The sequence below is a fragment of the Ictidomys tridecemlineatus genome, chromosome 4 (assembly GCF_052094955.1).
Source record: "Ictidomys tridecemlineatus isolate mIctTri1 chromosome 4, mIctTri1.hap1, whole genome shotgun sequence".
NCBI classification, from domain to species: domain Eukaryota; kingdom Metazoa; phylum Chordata; class Mammalia; order Rodentia; family Sciuridae; genus Ictidomys; species Ictidomys tridecemlineatus.
The window spans coordinates 193964283-193990329 of NC_135480.1; the positions used below are offsets into that span (position 1 = coordinate 193964283).

At 39.6% G+C, this 26047-nt stretch overlaps 2 long non-coding RNA genes across 2 annotated transcripts in view; one reads left to right on the forward strand and one right to left on the reverse strand.

The window, feature by feature from the left end:
- Nucleotides 1-26047, forward strand: part of LOC120889877 (uncharacterized) — a 64487-nt gene that overhangs the window by 17619 nt on the left and 20821 nt on the right. The gene's annotated exons all lie outside the window — the stretch shown is intronic.
- On the reverse strand, nucleotides 20975-23525 carry LOC120889878 (uncharacterized). The gene is made up of 2 exons (XR_005734069.2): nucleotides 22803-23525; nucleotides 20975-22457 (listed from the first exon to the last, which is right to left on the reverse strand). It is a non-coding gene; the product is annotated as an uncharacterized LOC120889878 (long non-coding RNA).

The following is a 26047-nucleotide window of genomic DNA, read 5'->3' on the forward strand; positions in this document are numbered from 1 at the left end:
AGACTTGGAGCCAATGAGATAACTCAGAGTGAGTGTGCAGTAGCATGAACAGTAGGTCAATAAGGTCAGGCTAATGACCACTAACCTATAAAAGGAAAAAAAGAATAAAGAAACATAACAGAGACTTAAGGTAGACAGAGAAAATTGTCCTATAGGAGATAGGAAGAAGATGAATACACAGCCTTAAATGTCAAGGAAAATAAAATATCAAGACTCAACGACTCCAAAATGTCCAATTCAACAGACTACCAATAATAATAGTTGATATTTTCTGACTCTCAGGTCTTGCTCTAAGGGCTTTACATGCATCCAGGAATCCTCCTGACTGTCCTGTGAAGGAGATGCTATCTCTCCACTAATAGATAGTAACCAAGACTCATGGAAGAGTCTTTGGTTTCAGAAACAAAGCTAGTCAGTGGCAGAGCTTGGCTCAAATTCAGGTCTGTCTGACTCTGGAATATGTGATCCTTGTCAACCTCCTATACTTTCTCCCCTTTTGGGAGTAATTAAAGAGTGAATGGGGAAGAGGGAAGGAGAAGGACATGAGCATAGCAAGTTTTCACCGATAAAGACAGATGGATAAAGGAGAGGCAGAGTCTCATGCTTAGTAGAGAGTGAGCAGGAACTGTAGGTCAGATTATATTTTAAATGATCTATCAAATCTGATCATGTTTATAGTGAGGTAAAGGCCCTATAAAAGAAAGGTTAAGTATAAAGGGAAAGAGTCTTATTGGCAGATTACTTCAAGGCCACAGGAAAGAGGAAAGGTTTCAAGGGATAGTAGGTAGAAATGGCTTTTCAGTCTCATTTTTTTCCCCCTGGGGGAAAAAAATGTGGCAATAAAATCATCACTTACCAGAAAGTAGCATAGATTAAAAGTAGTGAAGTCCAAGGAGCCCTTTGCAAACGGCTAATTACCAAGCTAATTATTGGTTTGCTAGCCTTGAAAGGATATCTAGAGGAGATGGATTGGTTGGAAGGAGACCAGAAAGAAACCAGAAGGTATCTATTCATGTGGGTGACTCAGTCCTCCAAGCCGCAGTTGGTAGAGAATAAGTGAGGGGTGAGGGGACCTGAAATCATGGGATTTGTGTTTACTGGGAAACTAAATGGCAGATGACCAGGGGTTGCATTCTTCTTGACTTTGCCTATCTTCTATCAAGAGATAAATCCAACCCAGGAACTTCCCAGCTATAAATAGAAGGGGCAGCATCATCCCTCACGTGTACTTACGCTAGAGAGAAACATGATAGGGTCTGGGCTCCTGATGTTTAACAGCTGGGTCTTTAGGTGAAAAAAGCACTTATGTAACATTTTCCAATATCTATGGAGAATTATTCCCAAAGTGGAATTGAAAAGAAGTGGGTACAATCAGCCCTTGTGAGCCAATTAGAACCACCTCTAGCAAACCTTTTGTGTTTATATATATTTATATTTATATATAATATTTATATAAATATAAATATTTTCTCATTTTCAGAGAGAAAACAGAGGCTTAGCAGAATGAAAAGTTTTACCTTAACCTAATGCAGTTAGCCCGTTGGAAAAATAGTAGATTAAAACAGTAGAAAGGGCTGGGGTTCTGGCTCAGTGATACAGCGCTTGCCTACCATGTATGAGGCACTGGATTTGATCCTTCGCACCACATAAAAATAAATAAAATAAAGGCAATTCTGTCTATCTATTACTATAAAACAATTACAAAACAAAACACCGTAGACAATATCCCACATACTACTTAGCATATTTATCTTTTAATCCTGATCCAAGTGTTGCAATTCCAAATCCTATATTCTTTCTGTTAATGGCTATGGTAACTTTTGGTTAGTTACCTCTGATTATTTCCACTGTCCTTCCCAGGAGGTATAATCAAATTGTTTCTTTTTTCAATATTGTCAAAATCCAAAAGCTCTGAAAGGTGAATGAAACTTTCCAGCTCAAGTTTTAGGCCAATGAGAAAAAAAAAGTCAAAGAATGATGGTGAATGGAATGTAAAATATAAACTTTGTTTACAGTTAAAGTTGATATTGAAGGAAATGACTTACACTGCAATGAAATAGTCATCATGGTAGTGAATCCTAGGAAAGACAGGAACATATCACTGGTAGATGATGACAGGTCTTTCCTTGTTGACATTGATGGCATTGAAGAGCAGAGATGAGTTCAACTCCAAATGGAAGAGAGAAGCAGAGGTTGCTTAATAATTTCTAATCTCAGCAATCAGGTCATTCCACTTCTCTTTGCATGGGGTTTCATCTCAATCCATCTTAAATTATTCAATAAAATAAAAGGAAAACTCATACTATGACAACAGTATTATCCTGAAAACAAAGCAAGAAAAAGTCATCATAAAAAGGAAATTTATAAGCTATATACAAGTGGGGTTCATACCAGGAATGCACGGTTGGTTCAACATAAAATAAACAATTAATGTTAAGTATATGGAAAAGAACCACCTAATTTCAATATAGGCAGAAAATATATTTGGCTAAATCCAATACCTTATTATGATAAATACACTAAAAAAACAATAGGAGAAGGAAGAGCTCATCCCCCAAATGAAAGTGGAACTTTCTTCAGATGAAAGGGGAATGAGGACGAAGCTAAGTGCAATTGTACACACCTGTAATTCTAACAACTTGGGGAGGCTGAGGTAGAAGGATTGTACATTTAAAGCAAGCTTCAGCAACTTAGTGAGACTCTGTCCCAAAATAAAAAATAAAAATGACTGGGGAGGGGTATGTAGTTCAATGGCAGAGTGCCCCTGGATTCAATCTTCAGTACAAAAGAAGAAGAAAAAGAAAAAAAATAAAAGTTGATCAGTTTCCTTCCTTAAAAAAAAAAAGCAACTGTTTAATCAACTAATCAACTGGATTTTCTAACTCCTACTTAAAAGTTCTACTTGATGGAAGTTGCTAAGATGAGAGAAATAGAGGGGACTAATTTGGAGCAGGCTTGAGCTGGTTATATGGCATAACAAGTTGATACAGATCACGACTTGGATTCTGGCTTTATTATTTATTAACTGTCTGATTTGGGGACATTTCAAACTCTATAAGACTCCTTCCTAATTAGTAAAGTGAATACAGTTATACTTATTTCATAAAGCTTTTATTCAATCAGTGTTAATATGTGTGAAGCATTTGGCATGTATTAGACCCAGGTCAAACACTCCATAATGATATTATGACCTTTTTTTTTTTTTTTTTTTTTACTATTATCAACAGTTGTGTGATGAGAAGGTGAGAATAAGAAGGAAGGAGTTTTCAGGTTGGCGAAGGGGATGACCATTTAAGTAAAAGTCCAGTGGCGTGGTCATCAAAAGAGAAAAAGACTTAGTGGCCTCTCTGTTTATTTTCAAGGCCACTGTGGAGTTGTTCCAAATTGTGAGCCTGATTCTCACCTTTGCTTCTCTCCTTAGTAAAATGCCGAGCTAGTGATCTCTGGAGGATCTTTGAACTCTACAACTCAGGGACCCTGCAAAGTGGAACATGGCAAAGAAGGGAGGCAGAAGACTCCCTGTGCAACCTTTTCAGTATAATTCTAGAACTTGATCCAACACAAGCTCCAATTTTATTCCACCAAATTTAAAAAGAAGGAAGAATGTTCACATGACGTCACACTCTGGTTTTGGCTTGGAAAGCCTTCCAGATTGTGTCTAATTTTAAACCAGTATCTGGAGGCCAGAGAGGTGCCCGTGGACAGCTTGATGATACATCTTTCAGCACACATAAGTCTCCTCCTTGTCATCGCGGTATGAGGAACTTGAGCATGTCAAGCTTCCTCCTCCAGATTCCTCAATCTGGCACCCGTCAAGAGCATTTGATTCATTATAAAAATATTTAATTCTTCTGAGATGAATTGGCATAATGTCCAAAGAAAGGCAAAAAAATATATATATATATGGTGCAGGGGAAATGGAAAAGACAGTTTTGCAGGTGGGCTTCTACTTTTCCCAGAATCCAATAAACTTTCTTAGAAGGAAGCTGAATCCAATGGTTTCCTTCATCATCAGTATTCAGTCTTGTTAGTTAAACCAGGCAGTGCCCAAACCTCACATTTCACTACAGATTTCTCCTGAAGCGAGTTTTGCCTTCATGAATTCTTGTCAGCCCAACACAACCAAAGCCACAGGTAAGGAGCTGATCCTCTTGTAGCACTGTCCCACTTTCAAGGCTGCAAGCTCCAGAATCCCTCTGTATGATCACAACCTTAAAATGACTTTGATAGCTTCCCACCCCTAGAGGGTGAGGTGCAAAGTCCTCATTCTCGGAGATCAACTGTCATCTAATATTCTTCCATCTAACGTTCCTTCACATAGACATTTTTGTCACCTTGAACTGATCACAACTCTCAGCTTTATGATCACCTTATTCTGGAAGCTCTTCTCTTATAATGTCTCTTCTTTGGAGTTTCTCAAGCTTGGAAATAATATGCTTTCAGCCAGAAGTTGCCTGTGTATCGTGATATGTTTTCCAGTGTTCCTGGCTTCTTCTCATTCACTCTTCCGTGGAATCTTTTCTGATTTCTCTAGAGAAATGAATTCATTCCCTTTCACGACTTTATTATAAATACGGTCAGAAATATCACACTGTAGTTATTTTAGTAGGAGTTTGTCTCCTTGACTAGCCTGAGCTCCTCTAGGGCAAGGTCTTTATCTTATTCATCACTGTATTCTCAGCCCCTACTGTAGCATCTGAAGCTTGAACCACAGCTGGTGAAAAGAATTTGTTAACTTATCAGATATTTATAACATTCCTATGAGGAAGAAAGAGCAAGTATTATTTTTTTTTTTTCATCAGCCAGACATTTTTTTTTTCCATCAAGCAGATGTATTTCAAATTGTAACGGATAGGGATATCACAAACTCTCCTGGGAAACAGACATGTAATTAGAATTTGTGTATTTAGAAAATGTAGATTTAGACTTCAGGCACAGCTGGATCCAGATGAGTAGATCTTGGCCAAGAAAACATAGTTCCTACAGATTAGAACTAGAGGAACTTGAGTTCCGAAGGTGAAGAAATTTCAGCAAACCAGCCCATGCCACAGAGTCCGAACAGGGGCTGAGGATGAGAGAAAAATCACAACATGGACTTCATTCAATGCTTTCTTAACTTTGTTTCTATTTTAATGTCTCTAAGGTAGAAAAAAAATATTGTATTTGAGGTAAGGACTCAGGTGAGAGAAGAGGACTCCTGTGGTTTCTCTTACATTCATAGAAATGTACCCATGAGTCATTGACTTTCACTTCCTGTGTGAAGTGAGATGTTTCTTAGGTCCGAGGAACCTAAAGCTGTGGGATTTTATAGTTCCAGCTACATCAGTCACCAGGAGTAACTTAAGTTAGGCAATAATTATGCTATTCCTTGATCCTTTTCACCTAAACTTAATGTGTGGGTTTGGGGTCTTGAACTATTCGCTGTTCCATCAATGAGTCACACTTACTTGTCTTTGTTGGCACAGCAGACGTAAAAATCTTCAATTTATGTCCTCTGACATTTTTCCTCCTAAAGGAAAGTGTTGCCATAGATCACACAGTAGAATAGCTGGCACTGGAAACTAGGTTTCGTGACATAAGGGCAAAGTGGTTTCTTTGTTAACATAAGTGCAAATCAAAACTTGATAAACTTCCCAACAAGGGAATAACACAGATGAAGCAGGCAGGTGAGCTTCCTGGTATGCACATCAGATGAAGGTTTTGTGGGGGTCCATTAGCGGTTTTGATTTGGAGATAACATAGCAGGCTGCTCTTGAAACATCTCCCTCCAAGCCACATCAGAGAGAGGAAAGCCCAGGAGTGTGACAACGTGGGCTTTATCTACCTGGATAAGACCTTGGTCAAGTCAGAATCAAAGACTATCAGAGAGCTCAAAGAAATTTTTAGCCAGAAGTGCAAGGTGCACGTCCAGAGAGGAAAAAAATGTCAGAGCCAAAACTATAGATTGGCAGTATCAGGATTAGAAGCACAATCTCTCCATGTTTTCTGAGACATCTGCATACTGCTTTCCAGAGTGGTTGCACCAATTTGCAGTCCTACCAGCAATGTATGAGTGAACCTTTGCCTCCACATGCTCACCAACATTTATTGTTCTTTTTGTCTTTGACTGGAGTAAGTTAGAATCTAGGTATCATTTTAATTTGCATTTCTCTAATTGCAAGATATTGTTTTTTCGTATATTTGTTGACTATTAATATTTCTTCCGTGAAGTGTCTGTTTAATTCCTTTGCGCATTTATTGATGGGGTTATTTGACCCAGTTATCCCACTCCTTAGTATATACTCAAGGGATTTAAAATCAGCATTCTACTGTAATGTAGCAAAATCATTGTTTATAGCAGCTCAATAATAGCTAAGCTATGGAACCAACCTAGGTGCCCTTCAACAGATGAATGAATGAAGAAATGTGGTATACATATATAATGGAGTATTATTCAGCCATAAAGAATGATGACTTTATGATATTTTCCAGCAAGTGGATAGACATAGAGATTATCATGCTAGGTGAAATAAGCCGGTATATTCCCCAAAATGAAAGGTTGAATGCTTTCTCTGATATGTGAATGTCAACACAAAATAAAGGCGGCAGTAAGGGGAAGAATCAAAGTGTAATAGATAAGACAATGTGGAGTGGAGGGAAGGAAGAGGGGGTAAGCAAAGGAAAGAGAGTGGAATGAATCTGACATAATTTTCCTATGTACATATGTGAAAACTACACAGTGAATCCCACTCCCATGTGCATCCATAAGAATGGGACTTTAACTACAATAAGATATATTTCATGTTTGTAGAGTTACATAAAAATGGACTCTGCCATCATGTATAATTAAAAAGAACCAATGAATAATTTTCAAAAAGGTAGAAGATTTTTCTCTTGCAAAAAGAAAAAGAAAGGAAGGAAGAAAGAAATACAAACTCTCAACACTACATTTTCACACCAGTATCTCCTTTTTATTTTATTTTATTTTATTTTTGGTACTAGGTATTAAATCCAGGGGTGCTTAATCCCTGAGCAACATCCCCAGCCTTTTTTAAAAAATTATTTTGACACAGGATTTCATTAAGTTGCTTAGGGTCTCACTAAGTTGCTGAGGCTGGCTTTGAACTTGTGACCCTATTGCCTCAGCCTCCGAGCTACAGGGATTACAGGTGGTGTCCAAAACACCCAACCCACTATCTCCTTTGAGATGTCCCTGTCATGTGGGTGTTATCATCTCCATTTGTTATCATCTCCATTTCAAAACAATGCCACATGCATCCAATGTGACTTACCAAGGTCCTTAAGTATCAGGGTTAAAATAACAATCTGGAACTAGTCTTACAATTGCAAGCTCAGATTTTAAAGAATTACTATCTATAAAGTAAAGAGCTGAAGATGAAGAAGAGTTTCTGTTCTATTATTGCAAACCATTGCCTCTGACTAAGGCATAAACCTTCTCAGAAACCGTCTCAGGTACCATAGTGGGCTGGCTTGAAAGCAGTCTCCTGGCAGAGCTGGGTCAAGCACACTGTGAAGAGGAAACCTTATGAGAAGGCAAAGAACAGCCAAATAATAAGGGTGTAGTATGAATCCAATAGAGAACTTAGCTGTTTAGATATATGATCTCATTTGATTATTGCAATCACTCTCTGATTAGATTTGGTCTAGTTTGTCAAATGAAGAAAATGAAAGTCAGAGAGATAGCATGGTCAGCTCAGGTTCACCTGGCTATTATTAAGCCAATATTAAAATCTGAACCTCATCTCCCTCTTCTTACACACCCTCTGGACCATTCTTTTCCCACCGGCAGAGTAAGAATGAAGATGCACTGATATATTTTTTCATTAACATTAAAATTAATTGGTACAGTGCTTGCCTAGCATGTACAAGGACCTGGGTTCTATCCCTGGCACTGCCAAAAAAAAAAAAAAAAAAAAAAAGAGAAGAGAAAAAAGATTAAATACATAGAGCTCCCCAACTCATCTTTCTTATGGGGATTTTAGGTCTGTTTCTCCCAAATGCTCCAAAAGAAATTATCTTATCTCTGTTTCAGACTCTAGTAATAGGGTCTTACCCTCTCCCATCTTCCAAGAAAACAAGTGTACTGACAGCTCCTACACTTTTTTAAATTCCACATTTTATTAGACTTTTAGAGAGGGTATAGGGAACATTGTTTTAAATCTGAAAGTAAATAAGAGTTTGATGATGGCTGAATTGAAGACATTTATAACATGTTGGGAAACAGAAATTGTCGGGGAATAAAATATATCTGGCTCCAAATATTAGGTCTGCCACTTACAAATTATAGTAATGTAAACAAAATCTTCTAGCACTCTGAGCTTTTTTCTCTTTCCTCACTTGAATAAAGAGGATAATGGTAACTACTTTGTCTTTGAAAAAAACACACCTAGTGACATAGTTTTCTTGAAGGTTAAGTGATATAAAATTTTATACTTAGCACTGATCCCTACACATTTATATATTCAATTTATATATTCAATTACTATTCTACTAACTATGGACAATGAACACTTTAAAATTCAGTTTTACTTATCTGTGAAACCAGGGTAATAGTTTCCTGTGAGGTTGCAGAGATGATCCAAGAAGAAAAATAGGAAAATACCCAGGATAATGCTAATGGATGTTTAAAGTATGTAAATTGATAAATGTCAGGGAAATGTCAAACAATGAAGTTTATACAGTTAGGCTTCATACATCTCCTTTCCCCCAATTCTTAGGCTGTGTTCCATCCCTGAGTGGCCACATTTTTAGAATAATTTGCAGTAGCGAAGCACTGATGTAGATTCCCATGAATATGAAACTCAATCATAGAGCTGGAGAGATGAGTTTAAATGCCATGGTTCTCTGAGGAAATAATCAGAGATATGCACTTGTCTGATCATCACAGTGTTATTTCAGTATTAAAATGTCATTAAACCCCACAATCTACCAGCAGAGAACTGGAAATTAAATTATAGAATATCTACATAATTAAATCTCATGCAGCCAATAAAAAGCATCTCATATGGAATGTTTGACAAACTTGTCTGATCACAGGAGTCTCCTGGTGTGATTTGTAAAAATGTAGGCCCCATCCTAAGATTGCCAAAACAAAACCTCCATGAGTAGGGACTGGAAATATGTGTTTTTATCAAGTTCCCCAAGTGATTTTTATGACTAGGCAAATTTATGAAATTCTGGTCCTAGAAAGCATATTTTTTAATGCTGATTAAAAAAATATTATTAAATAATATCTGTCATAGTTTATTTCTTTGCAAAAAAAATAATAAAGAAATTACAGCTTTATTTGGGTATCAGAATTACTCTTGTTGTCATTATGAGCCATGGTTTTTGGTATGAGAAGACCTGGTTTAAATCTCAGAACTGTATTTGCTAGCTGTGCAGCAGTCGGCAAGCACTGAAACCCTCTGTGCTTACATGACTTCGTCTGTCAAATTGGGAAAATAAATGTATATATCCATGAGTCATTGTAAGGATAAAATAATATAAAGAAGTTCAACTTCTTGTCACCAGTATTGAAGGGATGGCTACTTCCAGCCATGAAAAAGTAAGATGGCGTAGACTATCAGTATGACCAACTGGAAAACTAGAGAAAACACAGGAAACAATTATTTGTAAAAATTGTGCAGAGGCAGCATAGGGCTGTGAGTTTCAAGTAAATGGAAACAAAGTGTGTGAGTTTTATCACTGTCTATGCTTTTTGTTAGAGAGAGTTCTTAAACTGGACCATGGGGTGGAACACATAGTCTTAAGACATAAAAATTTGCTTATCCCCCTTCCAAATAGCTAAACTATTCATAAAGTAGCTTATGTCCTATTAAAAAAAATCCAGTATTCCTTAAAGTAAGTCAACAGATTCCAGCATCTAGAAATATAAAAATGATAATTTTCTTAACTCAGTAACAATTTTCTGGACAGATGCTCAGAAACGTTTGTAATTGACTAGATTGTGAAGCCCTCAGAGGGGTTTTGGTTGCCCTCCAGGGAAAACAGAACTCTTAAGCTAACTGAATGTATCTTAGGTGGATTTTGCTTCAAATGCTCATAAAAACCAATTATAAGCTAATTATAAAATCTTCAGAAATATAGAATCGTACACACTACATGACTTGGCAGAAATAATTTACCTGCTGAGTCTGAGAGAAGAACCTTGAGGTTCTGCTGCTATGTCTGCAAAACTTAGACCTTATACACTGCTCAAAAAACTTGAAACAGTGTCATCTCAGGGCCAAGACCCCTGGTCCAAGAAGGATACCCTGAGGTTACTGGAATGCATACTAAGTAACTTTCCATTCAATGTTGGCCAGCACTTCAAAATAACCCAGTCATCTCTGGACTGGGAAAAAAGTAGCTTTTAAAGATTTGTCTAGGGAAATGTAAAGTCTTTAATGGTTAGGAATTTCTTAAGAGTTAAAAAACAGTGTGCACTTTGAAAGCATTAGCCTTAGATGATAAACAACATTCCTAAAGGGGAAAAAATAAACGTGCAGGAAACATCTGAACTTCTCTAAGGAGTTCAGAACTACAAGAAATTGGTTGTCCCCAGTAGGTGCCAATCTGGAACACAAAAGTTTTCAGGAAATGCCAAAGAATGAAATCTCTTCCAAAGACTATAACTTTCCCCAAAAAGGTGAAATTTCATGGAGAACCCAAGAAGCCATCCATGAATGGCTACCACAAGTTCTACAAGGATGTATTTTCTAGTAATCAGCTGCAACATGTACTCCTGTGGAATGCATGGGCAGATGTTGGTGGCATATCCTGCAGAGCCAGGCTGAGGAGCTGCAGAAACAGTACAAGGTGGATCTGGATCTCTGTCTGGCTCAGAATTTGTCTCCTAAGGGATACTCTGCATACCAGAGTGTACTTTTAATAAATCTAAGAATGGGAGCATGAGTGGAGGCCCAAATTCCAAGGTTAGATGAAAAGATCTGCAGTCCTCATCAGAAGAGTCTTCAAGGAGGGCTTGGGGAGGAGTGAGGGCTGTAGGTTCCAGGGTCAGAGTCTTCAGAGACTACACAGGCCAACTGTCATCCTTCAAGGGATCAAAAGAGGACAGGAAGAGAGACAACATAGAAGAGGAGGAAGGCAGAAGCTCCTCAGACTCTAGCAGTGGAGAAGAAGGCGAAGATGGTGAGTTTGGGGGCAACTCCAGCTCATCTTCCACAGGGAACTCTTCTTGCTTAGACTCTCACCTGAGCTTGTTCATGTCCAAGGGGTTGGATGGAAAACTTCCTGGCAAAAGTCCAGGACATCCATGTCAAAGGGAGGGAACTCTCATCCTTTCCCTTTCTACCTCCTTATATTTTACTGTCCTCCAATGAAGGAGGACAGGTTGAGAAGAAGGGAACTTAGAGCTGCACTCTGTGTCAGGTTTATCAACCTGAAGGACGGGAACCTCCTTGGAAAATACTGAATAGCCGCCAGTGTTGCTTTCCCACCTCCAGTACGAACCCTCGCCCCTACCCCGAAGAACTTCATGCAACTGTGGCTCTTGGAATAAGGAGTGAGATGACTAGGTTATGAGGGGCACAATTGATGAGACTAGAATCTGGAGGTAAGGAGTTCTAAATCTCGTTTTCTGCCTGCAAGTGGTGGTTGGATTACACTTATGGCCCTGTGATCTTCCACCTTTCCTGTGGGCCTGCCCCCCAGGACTTCTGCACTGAATCCAGGGTGAGAAATATTTGATGGGAGGTAGGGTAGGTGCCTTAAGAAAAATCTCACACTGATGTCATTTCTTTCTCACGCCCTGATCATTTCAATACATGCAGGTGTAGGCAGCGATATTTTATATGTATCTTTAACTCTTAGCTCTCAATGAGACTTTTCTTAGTAATTTTGAAAAATGGAAATTAAAAAAGTCTATTTATCTGCAGGAGTTTCTCCATAGAATCAATGTCTTAGGACTTTAGGGGCTGCTTCTCCAAGGAGTGTCTGAACATATTCTGGGCGGAAACTCTAAATCTTTCTGACTGTTCCAAGTGAGTGAATCTCACTCGTAGTATTCAGAATATAGATAGATAGATAGATAAGCTGAGTGTAAATAACTGAATATATCAGGAACATAAGGTATAAGGTCAATACACCAAAATTACCTATATTTTAATATACTGATGGGTAAAGATTGAAAGTGAAATAAGACCATTTGCCATACCATCCAAAGTATAAAAAAGGAATACATGTAACAAAAATACATAGATTTACTTTGAAACCAGCAAAATGTTGCTGAGAGAATTAAAGACCTAAGTAAAGACAGAGATAATTTTCTTAGATATGGAAACTCAATATTCTGTAGATGTCAATTCTCCATCAAATTACCTTCATATTCAATTCCCCTGTTTGTATTATCAGAATCCTTGCTGTGTTTTTGAAAAAAAATTGATGTGCTACTTATAAAATTTATATAAAAGTGTAAGCCATGCTAAAGTAAAAAAAATTTTCTGAAAATAAGAAACAGTTGGAAAACTCATATTTGCTAACTTCAAATCTCACTTTAAAGCTACATTAATTGGGACAATGTAATTGCCAATTGTATTGGCATGAAGACATATATACTATCATAGACACATTCATGCTCAATTGATTTTCAACAAGTTTTCACAGCAATTAAACATGGAAAGGATGATCTTTGCCACAATGATATTGGCACAGTTGTATATCCATATGGGGAAAAGGTTAACCTTGCCCCTGATTTCATAGAATACCCAGAACTTAACATGAAGTGAAATGTAGACTTAAATGTAAAAGGTAAAGCTATAAAAACTATAGGAGAAAATATTAGTGAAAATGTGGTCTTAGATTGAACAAGCCTTTAAAAATAGACACAAAAGACACAAACATTTTTTTTAAATAAACAAAATAGGCTTCATCAAAATGAAAAACTTTGCTCTTCAAACAACACCATTAAGAAAAAAAAGTAAGTCTGAGCTGGGGAGGTAGCTCAGTGGTAGAGAGCTTGCTTAGCATTTTTGAAGATTTTGGTTTCCAGCACAACATAAAAGAAAACAGTTAAACCATATACTGAGAATAAATATTTGCAAAGTATATATCTGATTAATGCATTGGTATCCATAATATATAAAGAATATTTTGGTCAAGAGAAAAAAGCAGTTTCAATTTTTAAAAATGAGAATAAAATTTGAATCAATTTTTCAGTAAAGAAGACATGAGATTGGCAATTAAGCATATAAAAATGCTCAGCATATATATTCTAAAATTAAACAAAGCTATCACCACACATCTACTTGAATGACAAAACTATTAAAAGGTGACAATTCCTAGGGTTGACAATGCTGTTAAACAACTGGAAAATCTCAAATACTACTGGCATGAATGCCAGATAGCATAGCAACTTTGGAAAATAGTTTGGAAATTTTATATGTCAACCAAACTCTTAATATATAACCCAACAACTCCATTAGTTATTTTTTTTCCATATCTTATTAGTGCATTATAGTTGTACATAAGGATAGGATGTGCTGTTACATTTATTTGTACATGCATGCCTATGATATAACAATATAATTTGGCCAATGTTACTCCCTGGCACTTCTCCCCACTCCTTACCCCTTGGTCGGTTTCCTCTACTGATTGCCCTTTGATTTCCATGAGATTCACCCCCACCTTTTTTTTTTCCCTCTTTCCTCTCTAGTTCCTCTCAAGGATCCGATGACTATAGATGTTTGGGTTTATTTCTGTGTCTTTTATTCTGTACATAGGAAATAAAACATGTGTCCCTTGACTTTCTGAATTTGACTTATGTTTTTTTCACATATGGTCTCAAGTTCCATCCATTTTCCTGCAAATGACATATCATTTTTCTTTTTGTCTGAACAAAACTTCATTGTGTATGTATATCATATTTTCTTTATCTATTGAGCCATTGATAAACCTAAGCTCGTTCCATAGTTTGGCTATTATGGATTGTGCTACTGTCACCATGGGTATGCAGATACCATTGTAGCATAATGACTCTAATGCTTCAGAATAAATATGAGGAGTGGTATAGCTGGGTCATGTGGTGGTTCCATGCCTAACCTTTTGAGGAACATCCATACTGATTTCAATAGTGGTTGTACTAATTACAAACCCATCAACACTGCAAAAGCGTTACTTTTTCTCCACGTACTCTCCAGCAGTTATTATCATTTGGGTTCTTCATGACTGCCTTTCTGATTAGCGTGAGATGAGATCTCGTTGTAGTTTTGATTTGCATTTCCTTAATTGTTAATGATGTTGAGCATTTTTCATGTATTTGTTGGCTACTTTTTTCTTCTTTTGAGAAGTGTCTATTTAATTCATTTGCTGATTTATTAATTGGGTTATTTGATTTGCTGGTGTAGAGTTTTTTTAGTTCTTTGTATATTCAGATATTAATCATCTGTCAGAAGGGGAGTTGGCAAAGATTTTCACCCATTCTGTAGTTTCTCTCTTCGCATTACCAATTGTTTCCTTTGTTGTGCAGGATATTTTAATTTAACTACATCCCACTTAATAACTCTTGACATTATTTCCCAGACTTTAGGGGTTCTGTTGAGAAAGTTGTTGCCTGTGCCTATATGCTGAAGTGTTGGCCTTTTGTTTTCTTCTAGGAGTTGCATGGTTTCTTGTCTAATTCTTAGGTCATTGATCCACTTTGAGTTGATTTTTGTGCAAGCAGAGAGAGAAGGGTCTAGTTGCATTCTGGTTAGCCAGTTTTCCCAGGTCCATTTGTTAAAGAGTTCTCTTTTCTTCAGTGTATGTTTTTGGCACCTTTGCCAAGGATCTGATGACTGTAGAGGTTTGGGTTTATTTCTGTGTCTTCTATTCTGTACCATTGGTCTATATGTCTATTTTTATGCCAGTATCACGCAGTTTCTGTTACTATAGCCTTATAGTACAATTTGAAGTCAGCTGTTGTGATTCCCTCAGGATTGCTTTTTTTGGCTTAGAACTGCTTTTCCTATTCTGTGTCTTTTATTTTTATTTTTTAATTTTTTTATTTTTAAAAATTTTTATTTTTTTTACATGAACTCTCTTATTATTATTGTCATTGTTATTTTGCATTACAATTCTTAATACACCTTTATACTACAATTTATCATATCTCTGTATATAAGATATGTTGACACCAAATTCACATCTTCCAAATGAATTTTAGGTCTTTTCTCCCACTAATTCTCTAAAAGAATGACATTGGTATTTTGATGGGGATTGCATTGAATCTGAGTTACTTTTGATTAGTATGGCCATCTTAACAATATTAATCCTGTCTATTCATGAACATGGGAGATCTTTCCATCTTCTGAGGTCTTCTTCAATTTCTTTCTTCAATGTTCATAGATTGTATTATAGAGGTTCCATTATTATTTACTAAGGGAGTTGAAAGCATATGTCTACAGAAATACTTGGATCTAGATATCACTAACAGCTAATTCCCAAGTTAAAAAAAAACTGGAAAGAATTCAAATGTCCATCAACGGATGAGTGCATAAATGAATTGTGATATAACTGTACAGTAAAATGCTACCCAGCAATAAAAAACTTCATACACGTCAACACAGATGAATCTTAAAAGCAATTTTGAAAGTTAAAAAAAATCCATGCACAAAGGATAACATACTGCATTTTTCCATGTATATGCCATTTTAGAAAAGACAAATTTGTAAGCGACAGAAAACAAATTAATTGCAGCAAGTGTTGGGAATGGGAAGAGGTAATTTACTGTAACTGGGCATGAGGAAACTCTCTGAGATGATGAAAATATTCTGTATCTCAATTATGAATACATGTATCATCTGCTTCCTCAAATCTTTTGAAACTCTACACTTAAAATGGGCATATTATGTTATGTGTATACATGGATATGTCACAAGGAACCCAGCTATTATGTATAATTATCATACAACAAAAACATTAAAAATTGCTTTAAATCTTGTACACTTGTACTTTTGCTTACTTCATGGCTTCTGCTATCCCCTATCAAATATCATATCTCAATATCCAGTTCTGGACCCACAACTACAATTATAATGTTTACACCTGAATGTCCCATGGACACTTCAAGAGCAATGTGCTTAAACAAGAAGAAATCTTCTTTTAAAACTCATGATTTTCCTATCTCATTAATGTCATGACCATCCAATCTGTCACCCAAATCACAAACACATATGTTATTCCTTTTGTAAAATTTATCATTTGTTTTAACTAGTTATACATGACAGTAGAATGTATATATGCACTTTGATGTATCATACACAAATGGGGTGTAATTTCTCATTTTTCTAATTGTACATGTTGTAGAATGACATCTTTCATGCAGTCATATATGTACATAAGGTAATAATGTCTGTTTCAAAGGTGTTATTCTTGATCTCTTCAGTAAGTTCAGTAAGTTTTGGCATTGTGTTTTTTTTAACATTTCATGTGTTTACTACTTCCTTTTTGTTCAGGCTATTATCATTACCAAAGTTAGTCCTTCATAATTACTACTATAATAATAGCTTAAAGGTAGACCTTTAACCACTCTCTTCTTAATCTCATCCTCCAAAGAACAGCCAGAGTGACATATAAAGCTCACATTTCATTTGACCGCTTCTCTATACTTCCTAAAATCCACTCTTGCCTGTATATTAAACTCCAAACTAAGATTTCACAACCTTCCTCCAGACCTAAGCCAGTCTTTGGCTCCATATGCTCCTCTGACCAGTTACACTCCTTCTGCTTTTCTTAGGCTGTCATGCCTGCCTGCATTCCTCTGGACTCTCCACCTAAGCATTTTAAGACAAGGATTTCATGCACCTGTTGCAGTGCTTGGGCCTGGCCATTCTGCCATATTTGGTTGACCAGTTTCCTCCCTGTGTAGTGCTTACAACACTGTATTGCTATATTCTACAGATTCCTTGGTCTTCCATATACCACATATCCCCTCATTCTTTAAGTCCTAAAGTTTTAGCTTCTATATTTCTCTCAAAACCAGTTGGGGTAGATCCTCAACTGGGTCTCACAGCCCTTTGGGCTGTCATATCTAACCCTCAACCCTGAAACAACCTTCTCTCTTATCTACCAAACTCCCTCTTGACCTCTGCTGTTTATTTTCTACCACACTACCAGAACAATGTTTCTAAAGCCATACCAAAGTCAATTTTCTATTTAAGTTTGTCATTGACTCTCCATTGTAACAGTAAGATAGGTCCTTTCTAGAAATCAATCCCTTCAGTCAGAACATTGATGTCTCCATCCACCTGCATACACCAAGGATTGGAACTGTGTGTTAGTCTCTGCTGTTCTTCTACAAGAAGCATAAAACAATGACTGGCAGAGTGAAAGAATGTTTGTGTGTCTTTCCTTCTTGCCGTCTGTAGGTCTTTTTCCCTACTCTAATCCTAGAATGGGACTTTATAACTAACTGTTTATAGTTCCCAACATAGTACCTGTGTATGGGCAGTATTATTAAATATTGAATCTGTCACTGAATTTCTTTGGGGTCTCTATTTCCCTAAGTAAATGTGGTTTCCTGAACCGTCACAAAGTAATCTCATCCCTTGTCTTGTCAATGTCAAGAAGTATACCCTGCTAATTCTACCTTGCCCAATGACTTTTAAGGTTTTGCCCTACAAGTCCAGCCTCCATGTTTCTTTACATCTCATTGGCCAAGATGAGATGATTGATATGCACCAAACCCAATGGATGATCACATCTGTTCTTCACTGAGTTCCAAGTAAAACTTGGCTTGAGAAATACATAAAATCTTCTAATTTTAACTTAAGAGTTTTAGCTTTTAAGAATGGAAGGAGAGAGTTGGTTCCAATGGATTCTCTTATAGATGAAGGATCACCAAGAGAGATACTGAGAATAATGAGAAACATGCCAGCCAAGTAACAGAGACCTGCCAACAAAAATGTGATAATCCAAAGTAGAAAACAGTAGCAACTAAGATGTAGACCCGAATGGTCCATGAGGGGCAGATACTGAGTGTCATTATGAAGAGGTCGGGTTCTACTTTAGGAGAAGGTAGACCTTCTGACAGTACCTCAATAATCTCACCCGTACCCCTCACTTGTTCTCACCTATTGTCCCTCTGACCTCCTCTCAAAGGGTTTTTCCATCCTAACTCTGTTCCTCTCAGACTCTCCCTAACATGGATCCTGACCTCCCTCCAGCTCCAGCCGTGGCCCATTGCTTCCCTTCCTACCCCAGTAGGGCAGTAATTGCTTTCAGGTCTTCTTGGATCCTGGCCCCATTTCTTAGAACTTTCACGGTCATCTTGACTCTCAGCCTGGGGATGAAAGATAAAGATGGAGAAAGGCAAGCCTTCCAGGGGAAGTAACTTGTAAACAGTCCTGGCAGAGAGAGGAGCCTTAACCAGCTGGGGGGGGGGGGACAGGAGTAGAAGAGCATTCCTGCTGAGGGGAACAGAATGTCCTGAGGCCTTGTACCCAGGGGGCCCATATCTACAGATAATTCTGATGAAATCCCAGGGTGTGCTCTTGTTAGCTTGGTGTTTTTCTTGGTACCAACCACAAGTGGAGTCAGTCAGGTCTGGATTCTGTACCTCCTTCCAGGTTCAGCTGGAGGAAGCCATTCAATCTCCAAGTCTAAGTGACCTGTCCAACCTTACGCCATCATCCTTGTTCACAATCCCTCCACCACCGTTTTGTTGTGCTTCTTAGATGCTTCCAGGTTCACAAAGGTTTTAAGAAGAGAATTGGTTTTTAAGGAGAGAATTGGTTCCAAAAATTTAGAACTTCAAACTTTAAAATTTAGAGCTTTAAAATGCTACCTTGGGTCAATAGCACCTAAGATGTAAGTGCAGCCCATGAAAGACACCTAAAAAATGTGAGACCCTGGCCGACCCTGGGAATTTCATGGAGACACTGATTAAGTCATGTTAACCTATGACCAGCCTCCAGAGGCCCTTCCAAGCCCCTTAAAGTCGGTCAGGCTCCCAGGGCTCCAAAGATGAAGGATGATCAAATTTCGAGAAGAAAAAAGAATTAGAGTCACAGAGCTCACGTGTGTGGACCCAAGAGTGACAAGGGCAAGGGGCAACAAAAAGACCCAAGGTGACAGGGAGGGACAGAAAAGTTGTATGAAGATGGTTCTCAGTTGAAGGCCCTGTTGAAATCTATTTCAGCATTTCCCCATCTCTCCTGAGGTGGAACTGACATTTCACCAGGACCCTCAGTATCTGCCCCTCGTTGACCACTTGGGCTTCTTCTCTTTGGATTATACCAAACTCTGTATGGAGAGAACTTAGGGCCCCTGGGGGTGGGAAGGGAAGCAATGGGCCAGGCTTGGAGCTGGCGGGAGGTCAGGATCAATGTGAGGGAGAGTCTGAGAGGAACAGAGTTAGGATGGAAAAACCCCTTGGGAGGTCAGAAAGCACAAGAGGCGAGAGCAAGTAAGGGTGCAGGAGAGACTGTGAGAGGTACTGTCAGAGCTGTATCCCACGGAGGGTCGAGCAGGACGTGCCTGCCATTGGCAGGGAAGGTGTGCACTTCTGGGGCCATGTATGTGTGGGCACAATAAAGTATGGTGACAGGGTTGTAGGTGGATAGAGAAAGCATCTGTGCCAACTGATGCTCCTTCAAAAGCCCCAATCCCTCCAGCCTTGATGAGCCCCACCTCCACATCCTATAGTGAGCTTTTTATTTTGGACCTTGGAATATTGATTCCACACTCTAAGACTCTCTATTCCTTACAGTTTGAAATCCCAAAGAGAGTGCATATCTACAAATAATTCTGATGAAGTCCCAGGGTGTGCTCATGTTAGCTTGGCTTGGGTCACGTATTTATCTTGGAACCAATCACATTGCAGTTAGTCAGATCTGGATTCTGTACCTCCTTCCAGGTTCAGCTGGAGGAAGCCATTCAATCTCCAAGTCTAAGTAACCTGTCCAACCTTATGCAATCATCCTTGTTCACAATCCCTCCACCACTATTTTGTTGTGCTTCTTAGATGCTTCCAGGTTCACAAAGGTCCATGAGAGAATTTAGAACTTTAAAATTAAGTCAGAAAGAGCCTTGGGCAGCTCTGAGAGAGAGAGTTAGGCAAGTATAAACCAATAACGAATAAATGCTCTCACTTTCTGCACCATCTCAACCACTAATAAACAGTCTGTTCTGATCTGCCTGTCCCCACAGGGTCTGGGTGGATTTGATTTTTATTAGCGTGGTTTCTCTTCCATAGTTCTCTTCTCATTCAGGGACAGGAGAATTACACACATGTGGCCAAGCTCCATAGCAGCTTTAGGGAGACCTGTTTCTGTCTTCACAGCAGAACTTGGTCACCAGGAGGGACAAGTGACCTTGGGTCAGTCATGTCACCTCTCTGGGTTCCCCAGTTTTCTACTTTTAGAGAAGAACAGATCTGTTTCTGCCTCTCCTTCCAAGCAGAACTGGGATTAGAGACATTTTAGATGTCAGGAAGTCTGGTTGTATGCCAGATGGATGATTTGTGCACTCTTAAATGACTGTATATTTCACCTACCCTCACCTACTGCCCTGATTCCCCCCTGCTCCTGCTGTCCTTGGGTAATGAACTGCCATTTCTGGCTCATGACAAATTCAGCAAAATTAATTCTCTTTAAGCTTACATGTGGGTGGGGAAGAGAGTAGGAGAAAGTAGGAGAAAACAGGAAAAAAAAAAAAGAAAATGAAATAAAGTCCTTGGAAAATAGCTTCATTTCAGCATATAGGTTCAACCCTGGCACCAACAAGAGAATTAGCTTATTTATTTATTGTCCAGAAGTGCTAGGGAAGATGTTACTGTGATTGGATTGAGTTACCTGCCCTGTTTATTCTCTTTAAGAAGAGCTGAATTTGCAGAGATAAGGCTGACAGGAGAGCTTCAGGAACCTTGGTGGATATTCTAAAATCTTGAATAATTTATCCCCTAGATAACTGAAAACAATTTAAGTTTAAAATAGGAAAAAAAATACCCAGTTGCTACCAAGAAAAAGTAATTATTAATTAATTCATTCAGCAGACATTCTCCGAACAACCAGATGAAGCAATTTATTCATTTAGCAAATGTGTTCGTATTGAGCGCCTTTCGTAATCACTCCTAGCCATGGGGAAACAGCAGCACACAGGAGGAACCGCGTGTTTTCCCTCGTGGCGCTTGAGTTCTAGAAGATGGAGATAAGTGGTAAACATTTAGCAGGTACATAGCTGTAACACTTCCATACAGTGGTAAGTGCTATGAAGAAGAGAGAGAGAGGTGGAGGAGGGCTGGCGTGGGAACAGGTGGGGACATGGTGACCTGCTTAATGGAACTTTAAGGAGAGTGTGTAGGGAATACGTGTGGAAAGAAGGGTTGAGCAGCTCAGGGAAGAGCTGGGGTGTGTGGGACCAGACACTAATAAGTAATCTCAATTACTGGCTCATATTCATCATTTAAAAATATGTATATTTTTCCTCTGGCCTGTGTCTCTGGAAACTAGCTGAGTTCAGTTTTCATTAACTTCTTTACTCAGAGCTAGATCAGCATCCCCTTGAGTTTGTGGAAGTTTCGGGCACAGGGGGCATTGCTAAGCTGCAGGGGCAAAGGCCGAAAGCTGGGAAGAGGTTTACTCCAGGAACTGAAGGAAGCTTAGGGAGAGCATGGGACAGGGGAGACCCACAAGGGGCCGGCTTCCATCATAGAATATCATTTTTTTTTAGGACTGAATTCCCTCTTTCTGAGGTTGCTGAGGGAAGAGCCCTGTGGGATGAGATCACCATGCATTTATACACTGCTTCATGGTTTTGTAAAATACTTTCAGGACCACAAGGAGCTGGGGAGGAGAGAAGAGGCAGAACGGGTGTGCTCATCTCACACACCGTGAAACCGAAGTTCCTGGAGGATGAGGTTTGGCAGAGCATTCAAATTCAGAGTGACAGTCCAAATTCTCCTCATCCACCATGGCTTGCAGGCTTTAAAATAAACTAGGAAGAAGTGAACTGAATCCTCGATGGCAGAGGAGACACACACTCCTCCTCTATCACTTCTGGCCAACTTCACAAAACAAGTGCAGCTCTCTTTCCAGCTGAAGCAGGACCTTGCCTCTGTCTGACTATGCTGGTCAGGAAGTCCCTATGATTGGATTGGGACTAGGCTTAAAGTAAAACCTATTTCCCATCTTGAGTCACAGAATCTCTAAGACCCCCTTCCAACTTTAAATTATATGATTTTTAAATTTTATTGTGCAACTCCTAGGAACTAGATTTAATCTGACTAAAATGTATCCTCCGGAGCCTCTGGAATCCCAGGCACCTTCAATTCATCAGCAAGTAAAACATGTGATCCAGATTCTGTGCTTGCAGTCTGGTGGGGCCGACAGGCAGGTGCACAAGTAGTCAAATGAGAATCTTGATGTGGAACAAAATGTTAGAAAATATCAGAGAGAGAGAGCAGACGTTGATGTTTGTTGGAGAAGATGATCTTACATAAAGTTGAAGCTGGGATCCTGGTGAATTTTGAGCAGAGCATCCTGGAGAAGAAGCAAAAAGGGCATTTTCAGCAATTAAAACCATAGGAGGAAGGACACAAAGGCAGAGGGGGAGCTGGGTGTGGTGCAGAGTTGCTTCCAGAGGGCAGAGAACAGCCGTCTGTTCTGAACTCAGGACTGGGTGGACAGGTGCGGAATAGGAATCAAACTTAATGTTGATTGAATACTAATAAATACCAAGACGACGACGACTACTACTACTACTACTACTACTACTAAAATCCCAAGGGAATTTTTCAAGCTTATCTTCAGGAAGCTTGCATTCAGAAGAGAGAGTGAAAAGATATTTTGGGTAGCAGATAACCCAAGTTCTCGTTCTGATCCTACCTGCAGCTTTGAGAAGTCATCCTTCCAAGATCGCGGGCTTGGTGCGTCTGATCTTACATGCCAACGCTGATGAAACTGGAGCAGTGAGTCAAGGAGATGCCTCAGGACAGATCAACAGGGTCTGACGTGGGTGGGTTGTTCAAGCACAGCAGCGCCAGTGCTGTAGATCCGCTACCCCAAAGAAGTCCGTTTCCATGGTCTCTCTGGACTCCATCCTCTGTGATTCCTGTGATAACTCCTGCCTTAGTGCTCAGCTCTACCAGACAGCGGGAGGAGGAAATGAGGTAATCTGTTCCATGTCAATAGAAAAGGAGGCATCCACAATATTGTCAATGAGAAAAGAAAACTCCTGGCTACTCTCTTTTATTTTGAGATACATTCTGAAATATTCCTGGTCTCAGCATCTTCTGTTCTTGGCCATCAGCCATGGTAAAAATCAGTCCCTTCTGGTCCATTACAAATTAAATAATCATAACTCTATTCATCAGGAAAATATGCACAGAAGGGATGCATAAGCCAGCAATTAGTATTGAGACTTCCAGACTCTCGCTGACTGACTCCAAGGGCTTCGTGGTGACTGTTTCACTGGAGACGGGGAGCATCCACCACGGTGGGCAGAGGCTGCCAGGTCCTGCCTGACTGTGCTTCCAGTGGTATGAGTCTTTTTGCATGTGGTTGCAGTAAAAGCAGATGTCTGCCTGGCATATTCTAGAAGAATTGATAATATTTGTTGAAAGAAGAGTGCCACGAGGCTATTGTATTGAACAACTTATTAAGCACATTCAATGTGCCTGACCCATGGCAAGGCATAGGAAGTGATCTTTCAGAACCAGAATAGACTTTTGCCCTCTATGCCTCTATAAAAAGAAGAGGCTGGGCAGGATGTGCCTAACAATCTATGAAATCGAATGTGTCGAGCCATAGGGGAATTCTGCTCGCTTGTCTGGTCATGGGAGCAGGGTGATTTTGCAGTGGATACCCATTTAGATTATAGCCTGAGAGAGGCTTCTGGTGCCAGCCTGAGAGTCTGTGGCTAATATTGCTGCCCTTTGGTTCTTATGGTTTATGTCTGCTCTGGAATGCTCTCAGTATGTTGTCCTCCACGCATCCCCAATACCATCCTCTCCTTCATCTAAGGCAGATTCCTATTGGTTTTAACTTGCTTTCTAAGACATTCTTTCTGAAAAGTCCACCGTGGTCTTCATTTAGTACCACCAATCCTTGACGATTTTTTTTTTCCTATCAAGAGATTGACAGTCATGAATGTGATGTCTTTGGTGTTGTTCATATCCATTCTGCAGCCAGTTTGCTTTCTTATCAAATTTTGTGTTATTTCTATCTATTATCTTTTTCACCAACATCTATATTGAGTCCCTAATATGTGTAATTAGGTCATGTGCTTTGGTGTAGATGGGGAACGATTATAACTATGGTTCACCTTGTCTCTCTGAATACACCCAAATTTCCACTAGTTAAGTCATGGGACAAGACATCTCAGATATAATCCAGGGTACTGCAAAGAAGGGGTAATCCAACTAAGGAAGTTCAGGGTAGCTAAAATATTAACTACTCATTTATTCGTGGTGTTTTACCTTTCCTTCCATATGCATTTTAGACTTCTGAGTATTTGGGAAGTGACGAAAACCCCGTAGACTCCACTGTCTGTCAGTTCACTTCCATTTAATTCTTGAACAATTTATGAGTTTGGTATGTGCTACAATCACAATGAATAAAATTTGTGTTTGAAGGTCAGAAAGGTGATTTATTGCTTGTTTATATGTTCTCTCAAGGTACTTCAGGTGGGGAAAGACATTCCATGAGAGGGACTAATGAATGAAAAGATGTGTAAAAAAACCTCCAAGTATCTTTGAAGGACAGTAAGGAGTATGGAAATTCACCACCTGAAACCTTTTGTAGGCCATCCCTGCTCTTCCTTATCCCATTTAAGTTTTCATTGATTTTCATAGTTTTGGTGGGTGCAGTGCCAATGTCTGCCACATGATGGCAGTGCAGGGCCACAAAAGAAATGAGAAATCTGAAGTTTTTTTTTTTTCAAGGCTGTGTTTAAAGTGCCAGGAGAGAAGGGTGCCCAGGACTAGAGGCCAGAGCTGCTTGGAGGGACGGCCAGGAGAGGACAGTAGCTCTCAGAAGTGGAAAGGCAGGCTCCATTCTTTTGAATCTCTGGTCTGTTCAGAATCTCTGGAAAGAATTTACATGTGGCCCAATATGCTGCCCACAAAGAAAGCAGAACTTCGGAGTTTTATCCACTTTTAAAAAAAATAAGAAGTCTTGTAAGACCCCACTCTCAGTTTCCCCAAGTGTCCTCCTTCTCGGTCAGGGATTTTGTCTGTGGGAGAGAAAGGATGGTGGCTTGCTGATGCGTTGGTTGTGGACAATTGAGGAGTTTATCCAATGTATTGATGGGGAAAGGAATAAAATATTGGCATGGCCCCCAGAGGATCAGCGGAGAGGACCTCCCCCTTGCACCTGGTGTTGCCTTGCTCAGGTCGCGTCCTCACTGTCTTGCTTTCCTGTGGCCTGCATGAGGGGAATGTGGCTTCTGTGTTAGCTGCAGGTGTGTGTTAGTGGAGGGGATGGAGAAAGGAGTGTCAGCACCAAGGTCAAGGTCATTGTCGGGCTCTGTACGGAGCATAGTATAAGACAGAGAAAGAGGAAGAGCACAGCAACGGATTCCCAGAAGTTTCCTTGGGCTGAGGAGATGATTTGATTAGAGTCTCTGGCAAAATGAGTTTCAGATTAGATTTTTGTTGACCCCTGCGCTGCTCCCACTCTTCCATACCCTGCCCCGCCCTGCACCCTGTGTATGAGAGCCTGGCTCTTCTCTGCCCCAGTGGCCACTGCCCAGGCCCTCCTGGAGCCCCTGCCCTGACTTCCGCTGTCTTTCCTGTTGCTCTGGAGTAGAAACTGAAAGAGAGAGGGGAGGTGGGCAGAATTTACAGGACTTACAAGAAAAGAGAAGGGGACTCGATGCACCCTGGCTTGTGGTGTGGTGTGTGTGTACTGCGTGTGTGGTTTGTTGTGTGTTGTGATGTGTGTGTGTTGTTTTTGTTGTTGTTGGAAGGTGACGGGAGGCAGTGCCAGGGGAAAGGAATGACGAGCAGATCAGTCCCCACATCAGGAAGATGGGTGTCTGGAAGAGACCCCGCAGCACATCTGCAGAGCAGGAAGCCTAGGCAATGTCCAGAGAGGGGCATGTGTGCAGGAGACCGGTGCTGGTGTGTGGA